Consider the following 17,528-nt stretch of genomic DNA (forward strand, 5'->3'; position numbering starts at 1 on the left):
GAGCGTTTCTCTTCAGGCCTCCACTGAAAATGGGCTCTGTCCCATTCGGACTTTCCTGGTAAACCGATGTTAAATAAATAAATATGCTGATACATCTTAGGACTTCTTTTAAGGGCATTTGGCATAATCTTTTATATATGGTAGCAAATCCCATGAAGGAATTTGTAGCATCTATTAAGTTCCATCCACATTAATGCCCGCTACTTCTGTAGTTTACTGCTGTGGTCTGATCTGTGGACGCTTATAGCTGAAGTCCAAGTAGCAGGGTATAAACTACATGTAGAGATATTTTCAGATCTGTATGACAGTGGTGTTTAATTGGGAAATAGCTTCAACAAATGTCCTGTTCGAGTAGGGCTTTACCTTTTCCCCAATGTTTTTGCGACTTTATTGAGATGTAGTCCCACATGTAGGTTCATATTCATAGGTTTATGCTAGACTTAACAACCACTGGGGACTTTATAACCCTAGCTATGCATCCCAAATGTATCCTGCAAGTTTTTTTGAGAATTAGGTATGGTTTTAAGTTGTATATATAAGCTAGGACATGATTTATAGATTGCCTCCGTACTGGCATAGTTGCTAGACCAGTAAGTTTCTGATTTCCCACCCACTGGTCCAGGTTATGATTGAATAGGGTTAGGAAAGACTGGTCCAGGTTATGATTGAATAGGGTTAGGAAAGAATTCTGATTTGCTTGGGTGGGAAGCATTTTTCAGAGGAAGGGGAATTCTTAGACAAGTACCTGTCCCTCCATCATGTCATGTTTGTTGCAAACAAGGTTCAAGTTCCTAGACTGAGTGGTTCTGATGCTGTTGATTTTGCATTTGTGCAAAAGGCCCATCAGAGTGAGATTCAAGATGCCTTATAGGCAAGGCTCAAATCGCCTTTCAACAGTCTGTAGGAAACTGAATATAGAGATATGGCTTTGAGGTGATCTGCATAGGTCATGCTGTTTACACCCTGTATTCTTTTGTGAGGAACTTCTGTGGACGTTGCAGTCCGCTACATGTGCCTGGACAGGTACATACCAAAGTGGGCGTTGTTCTCAGTTATGCGTCTCGAGGGCCAAATACAAAGGAACAGTGACCTCCTTGGACCTATATGCCATGCCCTTGCTTATAGGGTGAGCAACACAGAAGTTGTTCGTTATCACTTTAAGACAGTTTGGTCAAAAGCCTGGTTACTATCCACATAATCCCCCAAATCCCTGACTTCTGGGTCCACTCTTAGGGGGGGGGGTGTTTATCAATGAGTTCGTTTCCAGGGGCGGCCTATTATTTCAAAGGGTACTATAATGCATTTCTTGGCACTGAGTTTTAAGCAATAGCTTTGGCATCAGTCATTTGTCTGTATTAGTCCTTTTTATAGGATGCTAGTGTCTTGGGGGATTCTGTGATTGCTCCTAGTTTACAGTCTCCTACAAACCTGGTCAGCCAGAGGTCTTTGACATTGGCTTAAACTTCTGAGAATTGTATGCCAAAAAAGAGCAGGCTCAGTACAGATCCTTGAAGGACTCCACTAGTGACCAACCTCTTTATGGAGCTGGTCTCCCCTTTCCTAACTTCATGGATCCCATGTTAGAGCCAGCTAGCTGTCCAGTGCATAATGTAAGGGTTAATGCTGAATTCTGTGAGTTTGTTTAAAGTGCCTGATTGAGGTATTGTATCAAATGCCTTAGCCAAGTCAAGATATTCAGTATGCAACATTTGGCAGTCATCCATTGTCATGTGACCGACGTTATCGGTTGAATAGGCATGATCTGCCGTTGACAAAGCCGAACTGGGTTAGATCCAGTGTCTGAAGGTTTCCTATGCCATTATTAATCATCTCCATCATAATTCTTTGTATGTCTTTGCATTTGAGACTGGTTAGACTTACAGGTCTGTAGTTCCTGGGGTCCGTTAATGGCCCACCCTTGGGCAGAGGGTTGACCTTTGCAGTCTTCCATTCTCATGGCAAGAATGCATGTCTGGAGGCTAGGGCTGAATAATGACTCCCAAGGTCCAAATAGGTCATGCTTCAAGCTGTTTTGGAGCCATCCTGGGATATTATCAGGGCTTATTGATGCAGTGTTTTTAGTTTGAGTGCACATTAAAGACCTGCTCCCTAGTGGCAGTTGGGGGTATGTTTGATGGTATTACTTGGGGGGGGGGGGGGGGTTAAAATTGTCAGCCAGCAGATTTGCTATATCTTCTGGCTCAAAGTAAGTGGCTCCGTTAACAGTCAGTTCTCTGCACTGTTTTGTACCGCCTTTGAGGTTTCAGGCATAACTAAAAAAAAAGTTTTGTAATTGTTGTTGGCCTAGGAGGTTGTTATTACCTCAAAACTGGCTTTGGTCGACTTAATTTGCCCTATTAATTGTTAGCCTGTTGATAGAGATTTTATCCTGGTGGGCATTGCACTTCCTTATTTTAGTTAGTATTTTTGGATTTCACCAGGGTGGTTTACTTTTTGAATTTGTTCTACACTTTCTTCAAGTAGGCACAGCTGTCTGTGCTTCTGTTGACATGATTGTAGAGGGTTTCTGTGTACAGTTCTGCTTAAGCAGCTGTGTTCTCTGCATTTGGACTGGCTTGAAATTTTGTCAGATCGCTTAATAATAGGTAGTTTGTGTTAGAGTAGATGTTCTTCGTGTTTCACTGTTGCAGTCATTACATTTGGGTAATCTGCTGGCAGGTTGCCCTCAGTCGGCCTGAATTCCAAAGTCTTGGGTCCTGCGTCGGTTGCTGTCTTCTCTTCCATGACATCAGGTCATCAGGGGTATAAAACATGCAGCTGACGCCATTTTCTTTAGTCTTTCTTGCCGCGCGGTGCCCAAAGCAGAAGCATTTTGCAAGTGACAGTCGGCCGACTACTGAAATATTCGAGTTTGAGTTTCAGAACCGAAGTCTTCACTAAAGCTAAGTACCCCGTTGGGGAAACTTTTTTCTTGCTTTTTACTGATGTCAGAAAAAGTTACTAATTGTATTTCTTGTGGGAAGCAAATACCTCATAAGGATTTCCATTTATACTGTATTCCTTGCCTAGGCCCTGATCACAACGTGCCTGGCTGTCGGTTTTGTGCTAGATTTAACCAATGCACTATTAAGTGTCGGTATATTTTTGCATCAAAGTATTTTGGAAACAGATTTAACTACCCAGAAATGTCGTTGGATACCAATCCGACTACCAGAGTACATAAAAAACGCAAAGAAAAGGACAGAGAAAGGCAGTAGAGATCCAAAACCAACGAAGCTTCTCCTAAGCCAGTCGCCGGTTTGCCTGTACTCAGTGAGGTGCCTTCGCAGCCCCTGATGCCCACTACCTTAGAGTCACAGGCCTCTACCGACACCCATGTGGAGTCCGGCATGCCGCAAGATACTCAAGGTATTGGACCGATGGATGTATCTCCCTTGGATGGGTCCGGAGCCGCTGAGCAGGCACCGGCTTCTGAGGGTGTATTCAGACCACAACGTTTGTACATCAAACCGACGACAGCTGCAAAACCAAAGACAAAATCAACTTCTAAACCTAAAAAACTGATGCATGAGCCACATGCACAGGCCTCTATGCCTAAAGAACAGATTATCAAAATGGCTGAAGACCTTATTACCTTGATCAGGGGTACCCATCCCCTTTCAGATAAGAGGCCTAGGCAAGACACTGATTATGAATCTTCAGAACCGGTTTCTATTTCTTCTGATTCCTCCTCTTATCAGGAATTATATCTATACCTCCCTATGAGGATTCTGATGCTGAGGAGTCTATTCCATCTGCATCTCCTCCTGAGAATTATTCATTTGGAGAAACCTTGCATACTTTGAGGGAGCATTTTCACTGGGAGAGTCAAGACTTCTCAGAATCAAAAAAGAGGCTCAGGAATTTCCTCCTTCTCAGCACAAGCCTTTAGCCATTCCCCATTTTAGACATTGTGGATGATGTGTTTTCAGAGTCTAGCTTGACCCCTGACTCCTTACCTCCGGATCCCAGTAAGCCTGACAGATTAATTAGAGTCCCCGACTCACATAAATTTTTATTTAGAAGCCCTGCTGCTGATCCTGAAATTATTTCACAGGGTCCAAAGTGAGTTAAGGCCTCAACAGCAAAAAATCCTACCCCCTCTGACAGAGATTCCAGGGCACTGGACAAATGGGGAAAAAATGTTTATACATCTGCAACCTTGGCAATCAGGGCCTTAAATTGTCAATTTCATATGCTTAAGTACCAACAACATGTTATGGGATTGCTGAAACAGAAAATGATGTTGATTTCAGAATGTGCAGAAAATAAAGAATTGCAGGAATTATTGCATGCAGCTGAACAAGTTGGAAAGCATACTTTGCAATGTAGTTTTGATTCTTTAGAGGCCTCCTGCAGGGCTGCAGTTACTGGATCTGTGATTAGGAGGCATGCCTGATTAAAGGAACAAAATTTGCCTGATCATGTTAAAGCTAAATTGCTAGATGCACCTTTACAGCGTGATTCTCTGTTTGGTATAAAGGCAGAAGAGGTTTTAAAGAAAATGGAAGACAAAGCTAAGTCTATCAAACTGTTAAAGATTTCTTACAAGTGCAGCCACCAAGATTCAGTAGACACTGGCCTACAAAATATTGGTCCTTTCCTGTGTCAGACAGAGCTCAAAGGGGCAAATTCAGACGCCCTAAGGGTTCCAGGTACCAGGCTCAAGACTCATACAGGTCAAAGCCATGGGGGCGCATCCACCTCCAAATCTGGAGGAGATAAAGTGCAAACCTATAGAAAGCAATCCCAGTGACTTCCCTCTGCCTACACCAAGCACTTATCTTTTGGCAGCACCCATAGGGGGAAAATTAGCACTTTTTGCTCAAAATTGGCAGTTAATAACCCAGGACAAGTGGGTACTAAACATCGTATCACAGGGATACAGATTCATTTCCACACTCTGCCAATGACAAATGGTTGGCCAGACACTCTGCCAATGACAAATGGTTGGCCAGATCTGCCAAAAAATCAATGGGCAGAGGCACAGAAATAGGTTACGTCCCTCATGGATATGGGGGCCATTCAGACAGTACCAGAACAGGAAAAAGGACAAGGTTTTTACTCGACTGTTCTTGGTACCCAGAAAGGACAAGGCCTGGTGGCCAATACTGGATTTATCTATTTTGAACACATACCTGGACATTCCAAAATTCAAAATGCTCACTTTGCAGCAGCTTCTGCCCATGCTGGGCAAGAATGCTTGGCTGGTGACTTTAGACCTAAAAGAGGCATACCTGCATGTCCCAATAAGACAATTGTGCAGAAGATACCTCAGATTCAAGGCTGGCTTAATGCATTACCAGTTCTCTGCACTGCCCTTTGGCTTATTTACTGCGCCCAGGGTCTTTACAAAGTGCCTGGCACCAGTAATTGCATTTCGCAGACAAAGAAGTATACAAATATATCCTTACTTGGACGACTGTCTCATTCAAGCAGAGAACAAGGACACTCTTCTACGACACCTGGCATTTCTGAAAAGGCTTCTAACATGCCTGGGGTACACAATAAACGAAAAGAAATCACAACTGGGTACCCTCTCAAAAGATAACATTCCTGGGTGCAATCTTGAATACAACTGCCCAGATGGCTTACCTCACGCCAGGCAAACAAAGGCAACAGACTACTTACTTCAAACTACTGGCAACAAGAACCCAGTCTTCTGCAAGGCAAATTCTGCAGGCTCTGGGCTTAATGGCATCCTGCATCCTACTAATTCCATATTCAAGACTGCATATGAGGAAACTTCAATGGTAACTAAAAAGTTTATGGAGTCAACATTCGCACAGTCTGGAAACAATGAATCTGAAGTAGGGACTTCATTTGTCAGCAACCTTTGGGTCTTGGATCCGACTTGGGATCCGAGCCGGCAACTTATTTTACAGCTTATGGATCCGAGCTCCTAGCTCCTCCCCTTACCCATAATCCCCTGCCAACCCTGATTGACCTCAGATCTAGTTTGCCACTCTTAGAAGAGACAGCTGGATTTCAGAGCTCCTGGCGACTTATCAGATAAGTCTTAAAAAAAAAATTGTCAATACAGAAAATGTTTTGATTTACTTAAACAGTGTGTGTGTTTAGGATCCCTTTTTGTTAATTTTATTAATTTTTAGTGCAGTTCCTCCCCTTGCTGGTTCGTAGAGTGTGTGTGTGTGTGCTTGTGTTTTTGGGGCCTGGTGTGTTTGTGTAGTTACTTTATTTTTTTCTAATGTCGGAGGCCTCAAAACCCATTTTTTCTAAGTGCACCGAGTGTGGCCATACGCTTTCACCGGCGGATGGCCACACTCGGTGTCTTGGGGTGGAGCACCTGTCCTCGGGGTGTTCCATTTGCGCAGCGCTCAACCCCAGGGCACTGAAAGAGCGGAGGTCGAAGTTGGTTCTGGCAGGACTTTTGCCCCCGGATCCGGCTTCGGCCTCCGGTACTCCGGTGGCTCCTCCTCAGTCCTTGGTGGTAGCCACTCCTGCCCCCCTTCCCCCGGCCGGGACTCAAACTCCCACTAAGACGCCGGAGGAAAGGGAGGCCAGGAGGGAGAAAAGGAGGGAGAAGCGCCACAAGCTGCGGGCCGAGGCCTCCGCTTTGGCCCCCCCCAGCTAAGCGGGCTTCTCCCACCACGGCTCCAGGTCCCCTCCTCCTCGGATCCGATCCCCTTGCTTTTCCCCCGGGACCCGAGGAGGAGGAGACCCGATCTCCGTCGAGGTCATCGAGGTGGCATTCCCGGCCCACCTCGATGGCCTCGTCGAGATCTACTTATAGACTTTCTGATGCAGACTTGGACCGGATGATGAGAAGGTTCATCCAGGCCCAGCTGCAGATAGGAGTGCTCTTGCCTCCCCCCCTTCGAGGGGGAGCTCGACACCTTTTTTTGCCCCGATAGCTCCTTCTCTGACCCGCTTCCCGGGTTCGGAGCATTGGAGCCGGGGGTGGGTCGGCGCCGACAGTACTGGGTACTTCGGATCCGACCCTGCCCTCGAGTCTGTCTGATCTGAGGGATTCAGTGTGCCTTCGGCTCCATCCAGATCGGAGCACATGGGTCCTTCGGATCCGGTGGCCTCTGTGCCGCTTCCGATCCCTTCATCGGATCCGAGTGGGATCCGGCTTTCGGATCCCAGGGAGAGCGGCTCCCCCTCGGCCTTCGATGTAGTGGAGAGGGCTCTGTTGAGAGCATCCGGACCCCCCGTCCTTGCATCGGCTCCACCCTTCACTCCCTCTCTGCTGGGTCAGGCTTCCATCACCCGGCCACAGGGACAGCCTGCTTCGATGTCCCAGGTTCTTCCACTGGAACAGGGTATTGTTGGTGAGACCTCCTCGGACAGTCCCCCCAAGGAAGTGCCTCGCAAGCATAAGTGTAAGAGGAGACACGTGGATTCCCCCGAGTCCTTAACAGAGGACACTGACTTGGATGAAGGGAAAGGCTCCCCAAGGTCACCCCCTGAGGATGTCTCCTTTGGAGACATCATGGAAATGCTCAGGATCGGGGGGGGGGGGTGGTCTGCCCCCAAGGCTTCCTCCGACGAGTCCGTGTTCCTGGAGGCATTCAAAGCAGGCCCGTCTACCTCTTGGGTGTCCCCTCCGGCCGACTTCTTGGGTGTCCCCTCCGGCCGACCCCCTGGTGGACCTTATCACCACCAGGGCGTGGAAGGAGCCGGACACTGTGGAGCCAGTCCCCAAACGCCTGGATAGGATTGAGTCCCCCTGCAGACCGGTCCCATTGGAGCAAGGGTCCCCCCGTAGATGCCATGTTGATGGCGGCAGCCACGAAGAGGGAATTAGCTCAGGAGAGCCCCTCGGTCCATCCACTGAGCAAGGAGTCCCCTTCGATGGATCGCCTCGGGAAGCGGGTATTTAGTTCAGCGACCTTCTCAGTAAGGTCCCTGAACTACATGGCACATGTCAGGATGCAGCGAGATCTTATCAAAGAATATGCTGCCCCCCCCCCCCCCAAGAGTCCATGTCGGCGGAGGACAAGCAGTTGTACTCCACTCGTATGGTCACTCTAAGATCTGTTTCAAATACCTCTATGTGGCTTTTGTCCCACGCCACAGAGGGAGCCGCTAGAGCCAGCAGAGCGGGTCTAGTCATGAGACATTGTGACTTCGCGGAGCCCTTTAAGGCGTCCTTTGCGAATGGCCCCCTTTGATGGTTCTGCCTTGTTTGGCAAGACCATTCGCAAGACACTTGTCCAGAGCGTAAAGGATGGGAAGACGTCTGCCGTCGGAGTCCGCTTCTCTGCTCCCCAGAGGTCCTTCTCCAAGAACCAAAAGGGACAGAAGAAGATGTGGTTCCGGAAATCGCAACATTCCCATCCTGCTCCAGACAACCAGTCCTTCTGTGGCAGGGGAGGACAGGGAGGACGCCGCCCTAGAGGCAGAGGGGCCCCCGAGAAATTTTGGGTCCAGAGAAACCTTCTCTGATCAGCCCACGCAGCAGCCCTGAGGGGTTGCCTGACTGCTCCACTCTGGAGGCAGTCGGGGGGCGCTTCTCGAAGCACCTGGCTGCTTGGGAGTCCATTACGTCAGATCGCTAGGTGCTTCGTATCATATCCAGAGGTTACAAAATTCCACTGCACCATGTCCCCAGACTCAAAAACCTCCCCGATGTACCACCCGATCAGAGGGAGACGGCAGCTGCAGAAATTCAGCAGCTGTTAGAAAAAAGAGCCATCCAGCCCGTCCCCCCAGATCAACTCGGATTAGGGTTTTACTCCAGGTTCTTTCTGGTGCCAAAAAAGACGGGGGACTTGAGACCGATTCTCGACCTTTCACTCTTGAACCTGTCAGTAACAAAAGAAAAATTCCGGATGGTCACCCTTCAATCCATTCTCCCCCTCTTGCGGGAGAGCGACTGGATGTGCTCAATAGACCTCAAGGATGTGTACTACCACATTTTAATGGACAGACGATCCAGGAGGTTTCTCCGCTTCCGGCTGGGAGACTGTCACTATCAGTTTAGGGTCCTTCCCTTTGGTCTCACCACAGCCCCCAGGGTGTTTACCAAAGTGTTAGCGGCCCACCTGAGACTCCAGGGAATGCATGTCTTCCCGTACCTGGACGACTGGCTCCTGTCCGCCCCAACAAGGCATCTACTCTGCGCAGCCAGAAATCACTTTCTCCGGCTAGCTCCCCATCTAGGCATTACGATCAACATGGACAAATCCTCTCTTGCTCCAACACAAGTGATAGATTTCATAGGGGCCAAACTAGATACGAGAAGTCTGGGAGCGTTCCTCACTTCGGAGCGACTTCAAAACCTGAGACTTCATGTGCGGGCCATTCTCCAATCAAAAGCCCCACCGGCGGAATTGGTCCTGAGGGCGCTAGGCTCCATGGCAGCAGCAATAACTCTTCTTCCATACGCTCGTCTGAATATGAGGGTGCTACAGTGGACCCTTTTAGTCCAATGGTCCTTTCAGTTTCTCCCCCTCAGTCACCCTATCTCACTCAGCAGGGCTTGCAGGAGGGCCCTCTTATGGTGGTTCCAGTCCCCGGACCTCCATACGGGGCGACCCTTCTGCATGCCACCTCCCCTCGCCACGGTGACCATGGACGCCTCTCGCCTCGGGTGGGGGGGCATTGCTCAGGCAGAACGGTCCAAGGCACGTGGAACAACACAGAGACCTCCTTGCATATCAGCGTTCTGGAGATGAGGGCGGTGCTGTTGGCGTTGCAAGCACTTCAGAACCTTCTCCCCGTAGGAACTATTGCGATACAGGCGGACAACATGTCAGTTGTCTGGTACATCAACAAACAGGGGGGAAACAGGTCCTACCCTCTCTGTCAAGAGGCCATGAGGGTGTGGGAATGGGCGATCTCCACCAACCGCTTCCTTATCGCAACGCACATTCCGGGACGGTCCAACATTCTGGCGGACAAGCTCAGCCGCATTATTCTTTCCCCTTATGAGTGGTCTGTCAATGCCCAGGTAGCGAAGCAGATTTTTGCCGAATGGGGGAAACCCTGCTGCAATCTTTTTGCCACTCCGTCAAACACGAAATGCTCCAGCTTCTTCGCTCTGATTCCCCCCTTCAGGGAAACCCCGAGAGATGCTCTAGTGCATGCTTGGCCTCCCGGTCTACTTTATGCCTATCCTCATCTACCCCTGATGCTGAAACTTATACAGAAAGCCTCTCGGTTGGGGAGCAGAATGATCCTCATTGCCCCATTCTGGCCTCGTCAAACTTGGTTCCCTTACCTGTGGTCTCATCTGGTGAATCCTCCCTGGATTCTGGATCCCATTCCGGATCTAATATCCCATCCCTTAGGTCTACCGACCCCGAATCTGGACAACCTGAAGCTGACAGCTTGGCTGCTCCAGTTCCACTCTTAGTCAGGACTCCTGGCATCTCTTCACCAGTTAAAGCCATCTTGGTGGCAGCACATAAACCTTCCACTAGAAATGTCTATCGCAGTAAATGGAAGCGTTTTTCCATCTGGGCGGAACACCATAACATAGATCCCTTCACGGCTTCGTTGCCGTCCGTCTTGGATTTCCTCACCAGACTTTTTCAACGGGGAGCTAGCTGTTCTACGGTCAAGGTTCAATTGGCAGCTATTTCTCATTACCATGTGGGACACAAGACAGGTCCCTTGATGACTGCGAAATTATGTAAAACCTTCCTCAAGGGTACTTTCCTGCTCAGGCCTCCTGTCAAGGAAGCTGTACCCCCTTGGGATCTATCATTAGTCCTTCAAGCCTTGACTGCCCCTCCCTTTGAACCAGCTGCCTTGGCTGAACTTAAATACCTTTCCTGAAAAACGGCATTCCTTGTTGCCATCACTTCAGCGAAAAGAGTTTCTGAACTTCAGGCCCTTTGTGCGAAACCTCCCTACTTGATTTTTCATCAGGATAGAGTGTACCTCAGGACCAATCCCTCCTTTCTTCCTAAGGTGGCCTCAGAAACCAATATCAATCAGTCCATTAACCTGCCAGTTTTCTTCCCTAAGTACCAGAATAAAGGAGAATACAAGCTGCATTCCTTAGACGTGCACAGACAACTGCGCTTCTACATTCATAGGACTGCTGGTCACAGACAATCCGATCAGTTGTTCATTTCCTTTGCCAAATTCAATCTGGGTAAAGCTATTTCTAAGGTCACCTTATCACGATGGATTTCACAGTGTATTCTTCTGGCCTATGAAACTTCGGGGAGGCCCGCACCTCAGGGAGTACGGGTGCATTCTACTCGCTCCATATCTACTTCTGCTGCCTTTAGATCTAGAGTATCTTTGGATGATATTTGCTCTGCAGCCACTTGGGCCTCATCTCATACCTTTATCAACCATTATAAGCTGGGCGTTATTTCCAGAGGGAGAGCATCCTTTGGCTCCGCAGTGCTCCGGAACATCCTTCCATGATGGCCGCCCAAGATTCAGGTAGCTGGGGACTCTGTCCCAAAGGTTGCTGACAAATGAAGTCCCTACTTCAGATTAAGAAGTTATGTACTCACCATAACGTTCCATCTGAGTAGGTGACTTCATTTGTCTGCAACCATCCCCCCCTCCTTCCCCCTGGCCTTCAGAAGTCTATTCTTGAATGTCCTTTCTTGGTCCCTTCGGGACACTTTTGGTCTGAGATTTGGTATAAGGGCAAACTTGATCTGAGGTCAATCAGGGTTGGCAGGGGATTATGGGTAAGGGGAGGAGCTAGGAGCTCGGATCCATAAGCTGTAAAATAAGTTGCCGGCTCGGATCCGAAGTCGGATCCAAGACCCAAAGGTTACAGACAAATGAAGTCACCTACTCAGATGGAACGTTATGGTGAGTACATAACTTCTTATTCCTCTCATTCCCTGCCTGCAACAGGAGTTTCTCTGGTAGGCAAAGGCCTGTCACCAAAATATGGGACAGCCCTTCAGTGTACCCCCGGCCAGCCAAACCTTAGACGCATCAGATTATGCCTGGGGGGCCCACATGGCAGGAAGATGCATTCAGGGCATATGGGCACCAAATCAAATGCATCTACATATCAACCAGAAAGAGATGCTAGCTGTTGAAAATGCCCTAACAGCCTTCAAGGACTTACTTCATCTAGGACAACTACTGATTAAGACGGACACCACCAATGTCATGTGGTATATAAACAAGCAAGGGGGCACACACTCATACCCCCTTTGCAGATTAGCCATGGCACTGTGGGACACAGCTTTGACTTACCAGATACATTTTCAAGCTCAATTCATGCCAGGAAAACAAAACACTCTGGCAGACCATTTAAGCAGAAACCTTATAGATCCTCATGAGTGGAAACTAAATCCACAAGTATTCAGCATAACAGAGAAATGGGGGAGCCCAGACATAGATCTATTTGCCTCTCCTCAAGATTATCAACTGAAAAGATTCTGCACAAGGACTTATCACAGACTAGCATGGAAAGTGGACGCCTATCCTTCAGTTGGAAAAACCTATCCTTTTACGCCTTTCCTCCTCTGCCTCTTCTACCCAAGGTCCTCCAAAAAGTCAAACAAGAGAAGCCAAAGATGATATCAGTTGCCCCGGACTGGCCCCGCCAATACTGGTACCCAATCCTAAGGAACTTGTCTCAATACCCAGCTTGGACCTTGCCTCAAAAACCACAACTACGGTCCCAGCAAAACAATCAGATCCTGCACAATCAACTACAGACTGTGAACCTAGCAGCATGGCTAATACTGTAATCATACAAACGACACCTCTCAGTAAAGCTGTGATGGATGTCATTTTGGAAGCCAGCAGACCTAGTACTAGAAAATCTTATGCTGACAAATGGAAGAGATTCTGTGCTTGGAATCAAGCACAAGGAACTGATACAGCAGAACCACATATTCCTCAGATATTACAATACTTAACTGAGATGCTTGACAAAGGCCTATCTTTCTCATCAATCAAAATCCATGCCTCTGCCGTTTCAGCTCATTACAATACAGAGCCATGCCTCTGCCGTTTCAGCTCATTACAATACAGAGCCACCAGTCTTTTCTCATCCTTTACTAAAGCAGCATCTCAGAGGAGCCAAAAACGTAAGGCCTCCTAGAAGATCACCATTACCTGCATGGGACCTCAATTATGTGTTGGAAAAGCTCACCCTGCCTCCATTTGAACCAGCTGTTACCGCTGATATAAAGTTCTTCTCATGGAAGACAGCTCTGCTACTAGCAATTACTTCAGCAAGAAGAGTTTCAGAGCTACAGACCCTCATGGCTGTAGAGCCTTTTATCATATTTTACCCAGACAGGGTGTCTCTAAGGACAAATCCTACTTTTATGCCTAAGGTTGTTTCCAGTGTGGCTCTTAACCAAACAATTCTTCTGCCAACTTTTTATAAAAATCCGCAGATCAAAGGGGAGAGAATTCTGCATTCCTTGGACGTACACAGACAGCTAAGATTCTACTTGAGAAGGACTAAAGCTCTAAGAAAAACTGAGCAATTACTAGTGTCATATGCTGCAGGATCAGAAGGAAAGGCTATTTCAAAGCAGACCTTTTCAAAATGGATAAGCCATTGCATCTGTTTCTGCTACTTACACCATGGCAAACCTGTGCCCAAGGGCATTCGGTCTCACTCCACCAGAGCTGCAGCTACTTCAGCAGCCTTTCTCAGAGGAGTACCAACCAAGGACATTCTAGAGGCTGCTACTTGGTGTTCTGTTCACACCTTTACAAAGCATTGCCATTTGCCTCTCTACTCTAAGTCCAGGGCAGGCTTTGCAGCTGCAGGGCCTTATAGCCTCCCCTAAAGCTGTTTAGCTCCAGCCTTCCAACCATAGCTTTGGGATTCTACCCAAAAGTAATGACTGCAACAGTGAAACACGAAGAACATAGTACAGTTGTCTACACTTACCATAAATGTAGATGTTCGAGTGTATTCACTGTTGCAGTCCAGGTTACCCTCCCGCCATCCCCCTGTCATTCTACAGTTTATCTTTCCTTCTCTATCTTCTACAACCTATGTGGTGTATTTGTTTGTAGATGAAGGTAAAGTTTATACTGATGCATGTATATATATAAATATATATAGTATTGCTACCTTTTTGGGGGCACCTGACATCGGGGGCAAGAAAAACTAAAGAAAATGGCGTCGGCTGCATGTTTTATACCCCTGACGACCTGACGTCATGGAAGAGAAGACAGCAACCAACGCATGACCCAAGACTTTGGAATTCAGGCTCTCTGAGGGCAACCTGCCAGCAGATTACCCAAATGTAATGACTGCAACAGTGAATACACTCTAACATCTACATTTATGGTAAGTGTACACAACTGTACTATATCCTTCCATATCACTATTGCAGTATTCCTTACATGACAGATCTCTTGCCAAGAATAGCTAAACTTCCAGCCAGTATACCCAATCCTTTAGAGTTTATAGGCATCACATTTCATATGTATGCTCCCTGCACAAGGTGTAGGGCATAAAGGTGATGTGCACATGCACACACCTCAGAACTTCTTTGAATACCTATCCAAATACAGTCATTGAATGAAAGTCTGAATAATCTCATTTTTGTGCTGGTTAGTGAGCCATTTTTCAGATAATTGCCCCATTGAGGTTCTTTTCTTATCTTCCCTTTGATTTTAGTAGTGTTGGTTTATATGTCATCCAGAAAGGGAAACTCGGTGTTGGAGGCAGATTCTCCATAAGGATCTTCACGAACAGTATCTCTTCTGTTTGAGTGCTTCTCACGACGATACCCAGTGTTCCATTTGCCATGCGTTTGTCCCTGAGACCCTAAGTAGTTGTCTCTCCTCCTGGTCTGTTTACCTAGAAAACTATTGTCTAAAGTTGTTGGTGCAAGATGCTGTGTCAATCTGCCCATTCTGAGGGTCAGCTGCCAGCCAGGAAGAATGCCAAAAAAATCAGGTCTGATTCTGCTGCTCTCCAGCCTTCCCTGGACATGTCTCTTGATGCTGGTGAAAGCCTAGAGGATCATCCAGATGTTGATTCAGATTCCTCTGATGCGACCCCATCAGAGGCCGTCATGGATCACACTTATTGGACGTCCTCAGGGGCTTCATGTAGACGTCCCACAAAAGAAAAAAACAAAAAAGGCATATTTTCCCTGCTGTTAAAGATCCCCAATGTGAATGGCAGGATTTTACAGTGCTTTAATGGCTTTAAAGCCTCCTCAAGGAGTCTCTGTGCCTACTGCTCCCCTGGTCCTCTGCTCCTGTTAAGAGATCTAAGGAGCAGGAGTCTTCTGATGAGGATCTGGATTCTGAGGAAGAGTCCTTGGCATACTTTTCTCAGATCCCTTCCCCTTTGGGCTATGGGTCTGATGAAGATTCCGTCAGTCCAGATTCCCCTTTAGAAGAACTCTCGTTTGGAGAAACTATTTCACGTATGATGGAATTTTTCAAGTGGGATTGTTCTCAGGTTTCTTATATTTAGAAGAGCTATGAACTCCTCCAAATGTAGTGTGCTAAACCCTCTGCTGTTTCTGCAGTTCTGGCTGCTCTCCTGGATACCTTTTCAGCAGCTTCTGTGGCCCCTGAGTCTCAGCCTCCATCTCCCAGAAAACCTGACAGATTTTACAAGATCCCTATTGATTGCAAATTTCTGTGTAAATGTCCTCCTGCTGATCCTTTTGTGGTGTCTGTCTCATCTGAGAAACCCTCTATGCTGCTGCCTTCTACTACGCTGCTGCCTTCAGACAAGTATAGTAAGGCTGTGGAACAATGGGGCAAAAAGGTTTATACTGTAGCCACCCTAGCTTTTAGGGCTACAAATTAGCAGACTGCTATGAGTAGGTATGATGTTCTTTGTGTTTTTGGGGGTAGTCTTAGGCTTGGCCTGCACTGGTCGGTAGTCTTATCCAAAGAGTTTAACGGGTGGCACATTGCCGTCGGTCTGAGCCTGGCTTCAGTAGTCTGAGGTGTCTCAGCAGAAGCCAGTGCCTGCAAAGCGGCTCCGGACACGATCGTGTGAGAAAGAGGAGACATACCGGCAGGGGAAGGTGGATCCACATTGGCATACGCTGAACGGGTCTCTGTAGAGGCCTGCGATGGTTCCTAGGTTGGCGTCAGGGGCTGCGAAGGTGTCTCACTGAGTTCAGCTGTAGCACAGTTGAAAAATACCAGACTTTTGACCCAAGTCATCAGAGGGCCTAACTTTTAGAGGCCTATCTTTATCCTTGTCTTTCTTTTTTCTAGGTAAGTCAGTAGCCGGTTGACCAACACCATATCGTGTTGAGAAAAAGACTCACTAAAATGCCTTGCTACAATTTCAGCTCTTATGGTTCCACAACTGAGACAATTATTGACATCAGTTAAAAGCAAGAAAATGTTCCCCAATGGGGTACTTAGCTTTAGAAGATTTTCCTCATTCTAGTAACGGACGACTGACTCGCTCGCAAAACTGCTTCGGGCTCCACAGCAAGAAAGACTGATGTAATGAGGTCGGCTGTCACCCTTTAAAGCCCTGACAAACCTGACATCAGCCACAGTCTCAGAACATCCGACGCAGGAGGGAAATCCTTTACTCTGGCATTCAGGCCGGCCGAGGGCTACCCAGCAGGGATAATCCACAAGTGATGACAGTGACAGTGAATGCACTCGAACATCTACATTTATGGTAAGTGTACACAACTGTACTATTTAGCCCTTCTTTCTCAGGTAGCTTCTGACCTCCCTGATTCTGAATGGAAGGTTTTTGGCCTTTCTTTGTTGGGTTCTACCTCTCAAGTGGCTTGCCACTCCATTAAGTGTAGCTATGCTGCAGCTGATGCTTCTTCTACAGCTGCTGCATTTGGTTTTGTTCTGAGATGTTGTTGTTGCTTCATCTTCAGGCTTTGCCTGCTGACATTAATGCCAAATTAATGGATGCTCCTGTTGATAATAGATCATCTTTTTGGCTGTGCTGTTGCTGAATTTTAAGTCCCTCCAGGATAAGGGCAAAGCCTTCTAGGAGCTGAAACATTTTTCTGTTTCTCCTATCCGTAAGTTTCAGATGAATTATCCTTCCAAATTTGCTTTTGTTGGCACAGTCTTGCCCTCCTCCCAAGGGTAAAAAGGGTTCTAGGCGTTTACTTATAGCCACATCTACTCAGAGCTCTATTTCTCAGACACCTCCTTTTCAGGACAAACCAGGTTCCATCCGAGATTTTGCTTCCGTTTTCCCTCTGCCAGTTCCCATTGTTCCTTCATCTTTTCCTGTTCCTTCCAAATTGGTTAAGGGTTGCACAAGACAGTTGAGTTCTGTCTATCATCTGCTGGGGGTATTTCATGGTGTGGAAGTCTCTTCCTCCCTTTCTGGGCATCCCTCAACCTCCTTGGGAACACCTTCCTTTCTTTTCAGATGTGTTTCATGCTCCTTTGGGCCAGGGCACCATTCAAGAGTTGCCCCCTGCCCAGGAAGGAAACTTTTTTTATTCCAGAATGTTTCTTGTCCCTAGGAAGGAAGGCACCTGGAGACTAATTCTGGATCTTTCTCGGCTCAACACCATTCTAAAGGTTCTCTCTTTCCAGATGTTATCCTTTCAGTCTTTGTTTTCTCTTCTTTTTCCTCAGGCATTTCTGGTATCTCTGAATCTCAAGGATGCCTCCCTTCACATACTCAT

The 17,528-nt window shown here is 47.3% G+C and overlaps 1 protein-coding gene across 1 annotated transcript in view; it reads left to right on the plus strand.

Annotated features, from left to right (window-relative positions):
• Window positions 1-17,528, plus strand: part of MFN2 (mitofusin 2) — a 495,982-nt gene that overhangs the window by 429,136 nt on the left and 49,318 nt on the right. The gene's annotated exons all lie outside the window — the stretch shown is intronic.

The sequence above is a fragment of the Protopterus annectens genome, chromosome 2.part1, assembly GCF_019279795.1.
Source record: "Protopterus annectens isolate FY-2018-M chromosome 2.part1, PAN1.0, whole genome shotgun sequence".
Classification (NCBI taxonomy): Eukaryota; Metazoa; Chordata; order Ceratodontiformes; family Protopteridae; genus Protopterus; species Protopterus annectens.